Source organism: Lepisosteus platostomus, chromosome 6 (genome assembly GCF_059453375.1).
Source record: "Lepisosteus platostomus isolate fLepPlt1 chromosome 6, fLepPlt1.hap1, whole genome shotgun sequence".
In the NCBI taxonomy this organism is placed as follows: domain Eukaryota; kingdom Metazoa; phylum Chordata; class Actinopteri; order Semionotiformes; family Lepisosteidae; genus Lepisosteus; species Lepisosteus platostomus.
Genome location: NC_142616.1, coordinates 22,580,762 through 22,593,826, shown reverse-complemented (window position 1 = coordinate 22,593,826; position 13,065 = coordinate 22,580,762). Strand labels below are relative to the sequence as shown.

Here is a 13,065-nt window from a genome sequence, read left to right as displayed (position 1 = left end):
CTCTCATGAGTCTTCTCGCCACTGGTTACAAAAGAAATAATATGCTCTTGCTATTGCCAGAGGAATGTAAAAAAACCCAAGTCTTCATTGGACATTGGGAAAAAATAACTCAGTCTTATCCTTGAGGGATCCCTCCGAAAACATTCGACAGGACACTCTATTCTCCATGTGTTCCAATTATAGGTCTTTCAGAAAAAGCCAGTTAGCACTAACTGAGATGACAGTTTATTTATGTGCACAGCCTCTAGCAATTGAAAACCAGAAATCTGGCTTTGAAATTTGTGATATAGAACAGTGCACTTCCATGGATTGGTACAGTACTGCAGATTGCACTGACAAATGCCCATAGTATGGATAGGTAGTCCACTCAGAATTGTTTTATTAAATCATAGGTGTAACAGGGAAGAACATGAAATGGATTTGTTGTTTATTAGAAATGGAAAATATCGTCTTAATATGGAGAATTGATGGAATTCAAGAAGTCACCAGAAAGCAATAACTTTCATTCAATACAGATCTGAAATTGAGTTGAACCTGAAGCCAACTGGTGTATTTTTAATGCATTCTCTTCTATGCAAATTAACATACCTGTAGTAACCTTAGATAGCATCATTTTATCAAAGAGAAACATATCTCTGCTTAAACAATGATGTACTTGAGGTGTCAAATGTTATTATAGTGTTGTATGAATAAACTGTATTTTATCTTAAATTGGTATCTTTAAACTGTATTCAGTGAAGGTTTTGATTAAAATAGTTTTTATTACTGTTTTGATTAATATTTCCATCTTGATATTCCAGACAGAAAGCTTGTAAGTATTTTTCTCATGATAATTATTCCATTACAATAATAATGTACACAATTTAACTGCATGTATCTCTGTGTCTATTTTGTTAATCTCTTTCTTATAGAAAGAACGATTTGTTTTCATTTTCATTTCAAGGCATGTCTTCTTACATACAGTTACTGTTTTGATGTTACTACGCAAGCTTTGATGTCACTAATACATGCTGAAGATTTCTGCTTGCTTTTTTCTCACAAGCATAAACAAAAGCGTATATGAAATACAGCTATAATGCAAGACTGATTCTAGTAGCAAAGGCTACACTTAACACCTGATTTTGTGTGGGGAGGACATTTTTAAAAGGTTATAAACATAACTATTTTGTTTGGCTGTATTTCATTTGTACCATAGTATAATAGTCTCCTCTAGGAGAGGTTTTAATAGGTATATAGATTTAGATAAACCATTTAGATGTTGTGTTAATATACTGTACAGTATATTACTACTGTATAGATGATTATAGTGATCATAAATAGTTTATATTCTATTAAACTGTCTTTAATAATCAATATCCAAGTAACAACCCTTTAAGCACATGCATTGCTATTTAATGGCCAGCATGTTTCTATGCATTTGTCAGTGTGTTCAAAATAGTTGATTTTTTAAATATATTTGTGCCTTATGCATACTCTTTTTTTATTCCTTTTCTTGTTGACGTTTATCAGAATTCCAAAATATGTCACTGGATTCTTTCATTGAAGTTTTGTTTATTACAGAAAATTGGCTAATAATTATGATGTTTGTATCTTCAGTGAGTTTACCTGTCAACATCTGTTCTGACACACCAGGAATAGTCCTTCACATTCAGCATATTGGACAGTTCAACAAGCCAATCTCACCATACAGTTAAGAGTTGGATAAAAATCCTTCAAATGTTACTAAAATCTATTTTATTGAAATGTGAGCAATAATATGCTACATATTCCTGAGGATAAAGTGTTTTTATCTGGAGAATAGGTTCAACCTCTTTTTCTGTTCTGAAAAACACACACAATACTTTCACAATCTAATAACCATTGAAAGAAGTATAACACAACAAAAATAGGTCTCAACCTATATGTGGACTACAAACTTTTTGCGATTCAATAGAGGCTCAGTGGGTCATCACTGAGTTTTACTCGTGTTAGATGAGTAATGCAAAACATGTGGGAAAGGAAATATCAAGCTGATATTTACACACAAGGGACTCAAGACTTTTAATACTGGATCCCATACTATTTTAGGATCATTCTCTTTTCCTGAGATATGAATGATCCCACGGTAACAGATTTTTTGACAGGCAGACTGGCATTTATTTTAGAGACATTGTAAGAGGGCAGTAGATTCAGACTAGATGGGGATCTTGTCCAAAGCACATTCCCTAGAGATCAATGACTGTCTGTCAACAGCTGACCAATTGAAAGGCAATAATAGCTTGGATGACATTTAAAACCAGGAAGCTGAGGCTTCCAGGTTGGACTTCAACCTCTGCTACAGTATGTGCTGTACCAGAGGAATAACAGAGAGAGTAGATGAGACCAACATACAGTATGAGCCCAATGACATTAAGTATGAGAGAGTTTTTTGGAGAAACTTTAGTCATGGATAGAGACTTATGTGTTTTGAAGCCAATAAGCAGCTTAGCTGCCCAGCTGTGTGATAGAAAGTGACTGAAAAAGTCTAATTAGGAGCTCAAAGAAGAGCTAGTGTTTTGTTTGATTATAATTTCTCCTGCACTGTAAATAAGAGCACTGCATTTTTTTATCTTATGGCTCTCTGTTATGCCCAAACCGACTTATTTAATCACCCCACTATTGAATGTGTGTTTAAAAGAGTCATACAATGTAAAAAATGTATCCAAAGTCTTATCTGCATTCTTATCAAGACATTCTTTCTTTTTTCTAATTGGAATAGCATTTTAAAATTGCAATCCTGCTGCTTTTTCTAATATAATCATTCAAATTTGAAGAACAAAGAGAGATCCCTACCATGGGACCAGACCTGCGTCAATGTTGTGACTCCCTCGTGTGTTCATTTCAGTGTGATTCTGCCTATCCCACATATTTTTATTACCCAGCCTGGACTGTTAAAAAAAACTTGATGACCCACCAGGCCCCTGTTTAACATGTATATACTGTATATACAATTATGTGACATTTAGATTCTGAAGCTAAATCTATTTGTGTGTGCTTTTAAGTGTCTGTCTTATACTGTACCTGTTTCAAAAACCATTGGCCTTGTGTTATAGCCCCATTTATAAACCGTCATAACACAGAAATTGTTAATAGTCAAATTTAAGATTTTTCCATAAAATCACTTTTATTTTCATCCACATCTGAAACAAGTGGTTAACATGGAATGACCCTTACATTCCTCAATCTGGGTAAAGAAATGTATCAGAATATTTGAGGGAACTATAAAATGCATCTAGATTGTCTTATACGTATAATCTGAAAATATTGAATTTTTGATTAGTTAACCAATGAAAACATTATTCTATAATAGTTCAGGTGGGTAGCTGCGTCAGCATGCGTAGGCTGCAAAGGAACAAGTAATAGGTTTATTCCATGCTGAAAAAAAGAAGAAAGAGAACACAACGTTTCGGCCGTGGAGCCTTCTTCAGGTGTGAGAGAGACAGGGCAGTAGGCAAAGGTAAAGTAGCGGGAGAACAAAAGTTGGGAGGGAAACAGAGCAACAGAGCAACAGAGCTCGCTGTATCACCTGCAAGTACACAGCCACCACCACACTCATTCAAGGCCCCTCAGGACAATTCCGGATCACCCAGACAGCATCTTGTACCTGCAGCAACCTTATTTACTGTATCTCTTGCAGTAAATGCCCAGCCATCTACATTGGAGAAACAGGAAGAAGACTCGGAGACCGCTTCAGAGAACACGTCAGGGCTGTGAAGATTAAAGATCTCTCCAAGCCCATTGTTTCTCATTTCACCTCTGACGGCCACGACCACTCTAATCTCTCCGTCTGTGTTCTCAAAGACGGTTTTCCGAACTCATACATCAGAAAGACCACCGAAACTAAAATTATTCTGCAGCTAGGATCACACATTCTCCCTTCCCTTAACGACAGATTACTGTTCTTTTAAATTTTCTCCATTCATTGGAAGTTTCATTTCACACCTCTCTGCACCCATTCTGACTTCACACCTCTTGATTGGCCTCTCTTTCTGTCCCCTGCTCCCGCCTCTCACTCCTCCTCCCTCCCAACCTTTGTTCTCCCGCTACTTTACCTTTGCCTACTGCCCTGTCTCTCTCACACCTGAAGAAGGCTCCACGGCCGAAACTTTGTGTTCTCTTTCTTCTTTTTTTCAGCATGGAATAAACCTATTACTTGTTCATTATTCTATAATGTTGCCTACTATCTAAAATGGAAGTGGATATCCTCTTCTACTGAAAAACATATATAATACAGTTACACAACAAGGCTACAAAAATATCCATATCATTATGTGTAAGATAAAGAAATTAACATTGGTTCAATGATTAGAGCTTGAAAGCACTAGACTGCAGATGTCGCATACAGAATAATTTTTTCATTGAGCAAAATGTACATAATATTTACAGTTCAAATTAATTTGGATTGATGATACTGGTGTACTTAAACAATACAAGTGCATATACAGTAATAACATTAACATGAACATAACTTTATTAGCCCTATACTATGCTGATTTTATTTTAAAAACAATAATCTCTCATACTGAATTTCTATACTTGAATAAAAAGATTCTAAAATAGAATTTAAGGAAGTGTTTGGTTTTCGAGTTCGAACTCAGCAACAGCGCTAGACCTGAGTGGAGTTTTTTTTAAGGGAGATGAAACAGAAAGCACAAATGACCTACAGTTGTACCTTATTACAATTCTTGTTTCCAAATAACGTATTCATTACTACTGAAACAACGTCCATTGTAATGCAACAAGAGAAGTTATTGAGAATAGTATAATTTAAAATAACCTAAAGAAAAGACTACATTTACTTTGCTTTTCTTCTAGTCTGTCAAATCTTTTATTGCCTGTTTGTGTTCTGTATGCAATTGCATTGTTTCTTAGGAGGCAGGTATATAGGCTTACAGAAAGAACAGCACAGCCAATTTAGTGTCGCCTTCATACAAAATGAATGGGTCACCCAATTGTTTTGGGGGAAAAGATCATGTTTGTGTGCATGTTTCTGTATTTGTTGAAAGTACCAAATGTATACTTCTGGAAAAATGGTTGGAAACAAAGGAAAAAAAGTGTGTATAAAATATAAAGTGTCCACAATAGATTGGTATCTTTTTTGCAAAATTGAAATGTTAACTACAAACAGCTCAGTTAGAAATCCATACTGTCCAAAAATGCCATCACGTTCCTGAAAGCAAATGTTTTTATTTGATAGGTGATGATCCAGTAAAGCTCTTGTGAACAGCATTCCGCCAAGTGCAGGAGGAAGTGTATTTTCAAGAACAGTAAAATACACATTAAAGAAAAATAGCCTCAATGGGCATGTAGCTGCTGAGAAATCCTTGCTGAGGAAAGAAATGTAACAGTGGGATGATCAAGAGTGAAAACAGAGGGACTTTGCAGATGAGTCTGAGTCAGAGCTGTACGGCAATAATCAACAGCAGTTTTTTTTTTCAAAGCCACTCTTGAGAGTAATATAACAGTCAGTATACAACAGCCACAGTGAGTTATGAAGATGGATCAATGCAATTATGGGACATCCTCTCAGCCGATTGTGCCAGGGATTTGCATAAAATTGAGAGTACTCTTACTACTGAACTTAGGCAGAATCTGGATCCCGCAGTTACAGTGGGAATGCATGTCATAGGGCAGGGATTCAACTTTCAACTTCAGCCCAAATGTACCCCAAACACCAATGTGATGAATAACTATTTGAAATCTAAAGAAGCTGTTGTGAACATTAGAGGCCAAATAGGGTTATATATGCTGCAAAGTGCCACCAAACAACTTGGATGGATTGTGGGATGTATTCCGAGTAATGCAGAATTATTTCATTATTAAACAGTATTTCATTAATGAATTGTACGGCTCCAAATGACAACCAAATGTTAAGCTCTGTATAAAGAGATGTTTAGACTCTGTATGAAGCATGTAGTCTCCATACCAAAGGCATATTCACTGAATAAATTTCACATCTATCAAAACAGTCTTAACATTTTCTGTAATAATGCCTACATATTTTACAGATTTTAAGCATATTTGCTTAAAATAATTAGTATAAAATATTGCATTTTCCAATGTTTCCATAACCATTTGTAATACCCCACCTACTGCACTGTTCAGATGTGTACAATGGTCATATTAATATGCAATGCACTTATGAACATTAGAAAGTGAGTTAATCCATCTTGTTCATTTGGTAGTGAATTTAATAAATGAGTCTAAAAGTTTGGCCACTGATTTCTTTAAGGAATCAATTGAGAGAAAATGCTTGGAGCAAAGTAAAGGTAAATTTTAACTTGCCTACGACTTAGCAGACTGAAGGAGAACCTGCTTCAGTCTGCCAAAGACCTTACACAGGGATGGATATTGTCCAAAAGCACAAGGAATGTCTTTGACTGGCGCCATCAAGTTTGAAACTAATAGAAAATCTGTCTGTCTATCAACAATCCCCAACCAACACAACAGAGCTTGAGCAAGTGTGCCAAGAACAAGAAGAATGGGCAGAAATGAAGCAATTGTAGTGTGCAAATAGAGACATATTCAAAATTACTCACCACAGTAATTGCTGCCAAAAGCGCTGCTTCTAGGTATTGACCCAGGAGGATGCAAATGTATGCAATCAACATTTCTTTTTTGCTTTGCAGTTTGTGCTGATACAGTATGTGACTTTTCACCCATGAAAGTAGTCCATTTGAGAATTCAAAGTTTCATTAAAATGTACATTATTTTTAATTCAACAAAACTGGACATCATGACTGTATGATTTTGGAAAGTACTGTACCTGTCCCCAGGCAGACATATCTTGACACTGCAAGTGCCTTTTTAGAGCTATTAAAAATAATTATGTGGAACGCTAAATGAGGAAATAATGTCTTGGTATAGTACAAATTAGTTAATGTGTATGGCCTTACCTTTGCCTGCCCATAACGGATATATTAGACTTTCTCTGCAATATATAAAAAGTTGAAGGGAGAGTATCCTAGCTGAGCTCTCATCTCCTGTACTGAGTTGCTCAGTGTCTTAGTGGGTCATTAGATTTATCAGCTGAAAAGTAGAACTGGGCAGATAAGAATGTTCCCTAAGTATTAATCCTGCTCACTTCCATCTTGGCTTAGCACTTTAGAGACAATGAATTGGGAATTTATTGTTGAAAAAACATTTTGGAATTACTCTACTTATAAAATTAAGATCAAGAAATTGTAAAAATTAGACAGGACAAAAAAATAAGCAGGACAACATATGTGTAGTGTAAATCATTTATTGGGAATAACTAAACAATTACTGACAATCACTCTATGCGCTCCAGGAAATGAACATCTGCTTTGCAAAAATATTTCTTTCCTGGGACGTCAGGAAAAATATCTGTTACGTATATTATTAATACCACAATAGTCATTATTTTCTTTTTCAATTATTGCTGTTGACTTTGCAGCTTTAAAAAGCATTGTAATTATTAAAAAAAACATTTCAGTGATTGGATGGATTCAACAGTTTCTTGACTTTGTACATTTTGCATTTATTATAATCAGATAAAAACGTAATTAATTTTCCTTCAAGAATGAAACACTATATAGGTAGAGCAAGCAGCCAAGTATCTCTTCAGTGGGTAAACAACTGTTAATACTTAATTACATATTATATAAAATAAAATCATATGTAACAGTGTCTCTATTAGGAGATTTAAGACATTATGTATCCATCTATCCATTTTTAAATTTTTTATCCAATACAGAATCACAGGGGATCCAAAGCCTAACAAGGCAAGCAGCGTGCTCAAGGCAGGATTTACTCTGGATGGGACACCAGTCCAACACAGGGCACACACTTACAGTATACTAACACTCATATGCTGAGACCAGGGCCAGTTTTCCCAGAACCCAATTATCCTATGTTAATAGGTTTGTATGTCTTTGGACAGTGGAAGGAAACTGGAGCACCTGGCAGAACATGGGGAAAACAAACTCCAAACTCAAAACCCAGGCAAAAAGCACCCCAGAAATTGAACCCAGGGACCCAGTGCTGTGAAGCAGCAATGCTAATCACTGTGCCACTATGCTGCCCATGTTATACTGTACAGTATATCATATAACACAAATTCAATAATAAGAGGAATTGATTATTTTTATGGCTTTACAGTATATAGTGCAGCAGACAATGAGTTTGGTGGAGTATATTGGTCTCTTTCCATTTTGACCAAGTTAAAATGAGTACAATTAGCAAGCCACACAACAATTTAATTTTGTGTAAAAGCACAGCTTGACAGAAATATTTCTAAACCTTCTAATGCTAATACAGTATTTGACATTTAAAACCTAACTGAGCAACGAATAACTACTGTAGCTTATTATGTAGTAGTAATCTAACAGGCTGATTGCCAATGTCACACCCCCATACATTTGAGTCTAATTCATGAACACAGCACTGGACAGTTGACGATCTTACATTAGGACAAAACGTAATACAGCTCCTCTAACATTTGCCTCTCAATCATGCACTCAGAACTGTGTGGTACTTAAACAATTTTATGAGCTATAATAGGTTTACACTCTATGTATACTGTATATGAACAAGCACTTTATCCTGGTGTAGCTTGAATTGTAATTAGTTGCCTGTCAAATACATTTTTTTTCAACAGAATAAATACCTTTCTAAAGTCTCTGTTTTCACCTGATTTTTGTTTCCATTTTTAATACTCCTCATGTGCAAGTACATACTTTGATTAAACACTTCAATGAGATGTGACTTTTTTAGAAATTCTACGTAATTCTTGGTTGCATTTTTATAAAAAGGTTCAGTTTGGGACTGCAGTACTCTCTGTGGAGTTTGGCTGTTCTCTCAGTGTCTGGGTAGTAGGCTGGAATACTCCCACCTACATAAAATACATTAAACGGTATCTGTCAGTTGTCCCTGTGTGTTTGTCCTGGAGTGGACAACTATCCTGTTCATGATACAGTTCTGCTGGATCCCTATACTTTGGGGATAGGCTCCAGGTTATCACAACAATTACCAAAATCATGCAGCTTTCTGAAAACAAAGAGAAGAAAAATCCTCTCTTTACTTCTTATTTAGTTTTGCCAGCCAAAATGGACTTCAATGACAGAATTTCTTTCTTTACAGCTGCTTTAATTTATTCTTCAATTTTGTATTTATCTAATAAAGTTTTTTTATATATATTCATTAAAATTAGAAAAAACTCTACCCCTTGGACATAAACTAAAAAATGCTGAAGTTTGTCTAATTTGTTTTAGTTTTCAATAAGATATAGCATATTATGTTGACTTACAATGTCTTCTACACATGTACTGTAAGTATACAGTGAAAAACGTTTGCAGTACATGGAACACAGGGGACTGATGTATTTTGTATTGGTTTATTTTTTTCAGTATGCTCTGTTATCAACAAAAAGTAGCTTTTTAGATTTGTCTTTCAGAAACATGATATCTACAGTAGTTAAGCATGAAAAACAAAGCCCTAATGTGTTAATAAATGGAACTTAAACTTTGTTGCTAATTATATTTCTTCATTTTTTATTCCATTTCCACAATGGTAGGACACAGTAACTTCTCTTTCCTGGTTGGTTGTAAGAATCCTTACTTTTTGCAGGTGCATACAGTACAGTATAAAACATTTTGCTGAATTCCAAGTAGAACATCAAACACCTTGTGTGAGGTTGCATTGGTTTTCAGTAATTTCCTGTGGTGTGTTTCTGATGATTCAGGAAATTTCCATTTCCATTTTTTAATTGGGCTTATTATCCGTAACTTCACAACCACTAATCGTTTTGTAGTCATCTCTTTGAATAGTTATTGGCTTGGACTAGTCTAGGTATTGGCTTTTTTATTGTGATGTCTTTTCTCTTTCTCCACACAGACATGCACATGTTCTCACACACACACACACACAGAGAGAGAGAGATAAAGGCACAAAGTGCAACTCCTCTTAATTTATTGTTCACATTCTCTATGTTCTGCAAATAGAAACTCTCTTCATCAAGACTAGACTGACACAAGCCTTATTGTCAGATACTGTACAGTATGAAACAAATGCCTGAATATTGTGTTTTTATAATTAGATCAACTACAAAATTATTAGGCAAGTAATAAAAAGGTAAAGAAATGTAAGGGTGGATAGTCAGAAGCACAGAATTTAAAGCAAGAGGTGGTATGCAAAAATTGTACAGTATAATGCATCGTTTTATGTAGCAAATTTGGGTTCTTGGGCTTGTACCCTCGCCACTCCCGCCCCAGTTCGCCCCTCACCACATGGGCTTGAACCCAGGTCTCCAGCGTTGCTCAACAGGGGTATTGCTGGCTAAGCTAAAGAAGACCTTCCTCAGCCTGGGCAGCAAAAATCCCTGATAATGCGCAGGGGCGTATTCATTACAATAATATTATGTACTGTACATTTTTGGTCACCACTTTATGGAAAATACTGTATACTGCTGCTCTGAAACCAGTCCAGTGAAGGACAACCATATACATTTTGGAGTTTAAAGGAATATTCTACACTAACAGGCTGAAAGGACTGAACCTTTTTACTCTTGAACAGAGGAGACAACAAATCCAAGTATTCAGCAGCCTCAAAGGCACAGACAAGGTCAACCCAGTGGACTTCAACAGTGAAACAAACCATAAAACACAAATACAGGACAGAGCAACAGGAAGTACTTCTTTACCTTCTTAACCAACCAAAATGATTGAAGGAATATTGAATTAGCTACTCAATCCTTTTGTTGAAGCCTGTACATTGGCATCTTTCATTAAATGTTTGGTGACGTCCTTGGATCAATTAGCTTCTAATTACCAAACGCACAAGACAGAAGGAATGGCGCCATCTTTTTTGTAACCCTTCTTATGCTCTTCTTATTCATAAATGACAAAAAAAAACAGAAGAGTAGATAAGCCCCACTTCAGCTACATTATGTTTAATAACTGGCAGATAATGAAAATAGTGCAGAGGTTAGAAGAACAGATTGAAAGGACTTCAGAGACATGCTTTGTGACCATGGTGTTGTCAGATTATCTCTGATCTACTTCTGTAAAACTTTTTCACAATCATGGCACACGAGTGGATAATTAATCAAAAACTGCATATGGGAATTGATGTCCAACTATGTCTGCTTTTGAGTATTTGCATGACTAAATGTAACTACAGTATGTAAATTTATCTGTCACAATTACATCTACAGTAAATAAATGCTTTTCTGTTTCATTATTTTTATTTACTGGCATCTCGTATTAAATAGCCCTAAGATTCTCCTTTGGGGTATGGTATGTTTTTAATGAACCCAAACAGTACTGTGTTTTTTCACACTGAAGAACAAACATATAACGAGATGCTCGATCAAACTCCAGTACTGTAGGTGCTATTTGATAAAAGTGTAAAGATGTCATGAGTGGCAGAACTCATTACGTCTGATGGTCAGTTAGAAATCCTTGGTTTTCTGAAAACAGTATTATTGAAGTTAATACCGCTGAGTGGGCAAATGGACAGACAGTATTCCATGCTATATCACTGACTTACTGTAAACTCAAATTACCAGTATTTACATCAAAGAAATATTGATACACTTTTACTATGTTGTTGATTTTCACTACTAATTAATTGAATGCCAAAAAAATCACACACATTGCACACATATTGACGGTTAAATGAGTGCAGTGGAATGGTGCACTGTGATCTGAAAGATGGCTTATTTTACTGTAAGGAAAGTAAATTATTCATGTTATTTTAAATATATATTCACACTACATGTACGTGCATACATGTATACAGTGTACAAGATGTAAATGTTTTATAAATCATAAACTGTACGTGTATAATTTTATTTCTAATAATAATTAATCTGTGTATTTACGGGATATAAAATATTAACCAGGCTGGGGGTTCACCCCCAACAGTGCTAACTTCCCGACAGATTACTCTGATGTAGGGTAATGCAGATTTACACAGCTTTACCGTTTCTGCTCGGCATAATAAGATTACCGCTTTCACGTCATGTACTGTTGTTTGGACGTCTGGTCAATTTGCTTACCCACTGACATAGTCCTGGAGAAGGAAAGAGTAGTGAGAGGTCTGATAAATGTTTCTTGGGTTCGGGCACCTTTTAACAAGAATTGAAGTGAGGAGTTCTTTGTCACACGCGTGTTTTAGCTCCATAGCCTGTCGTCTGAATTTGCTGCACAAGGGAACTAATTGCTATTGCTGAGTTTCCATTTTTCCGTTTTTAAAATGAAACAAATCGAAGACAGAGGGCAGTAGAGTCCCGATTTCGAGAGATTGCCTAGGATACCTTTTATACTTAGAAGCAGTTTCTATCTAAGACTATCCGGGTAGGATTTGCAAGGATTTGAAGATATGGTAAGAGCTGTTTTTTTGTATGTTTAATCTTAGAAACTGAAAGCGCTTGGTGGATAGTGTGTATCAGTGTAAATACTGAATAATCTACAACATTTTCCCCCAAAAGACCAGTTTTGACGTAAATGCAGTTTTCGTCCCATTGATCTGATACGTTTCTGTATCACCAGGAGGATACAAATTACAAGAAATTAAAGATAAATTATGCTTTTCATATAGGACACGATGCATTTAACCTATTGTAGTACTCACCGGTGTTACAAAGATAGCAGTAAATGTTAAACCTAGTTAGTCGTATCTTCCTAAACGTGTTATAGTCTCAAAACAAACTAAAGCACCTTTGTAAATCAACATGTTTTCTGTTACGTAGCTTAAAGAAACAAACAACGGAAAAGAAAAGTTGTAATTATAGGTATTGATGTGCTACTACCGGAACAGAATAGTTACCTTGCACATGATACTGTACATAATACATGGAAACACTCAGAAAGCTGTCTGGATTAATAAAGGGCTAATTGTTCTACATATAAATTCAACTATAAATCGGAAGATGTATCATAGCTCAACATAAAATTAAACATAAAAGCAGCGTGAGCTATCCTTTTGGCGTAATGGTACCTTTTACAGGTGGAATCCCATCTTTCTTGCAAGTGAACAAGTTTTGAGAGCGCGTGGGGACGCATCATAAACGTCGGATTATAGGAA

At 35.7% G+C, this 13,065-nt stretch overlaps 1 protein-coding gene across 5 annotated transcripts in view; it reads left to right on the top strand.

The window, feature by feature from the left end:
• Nucleotides 1–13,065, top strand: part of pcdh15b (protocadherin-related 15b) — a 314,610-nt gene that overhangs the window by 74,203 nt on the left and 227,342 nt on the right. The window lies entirely within an intron of this gene.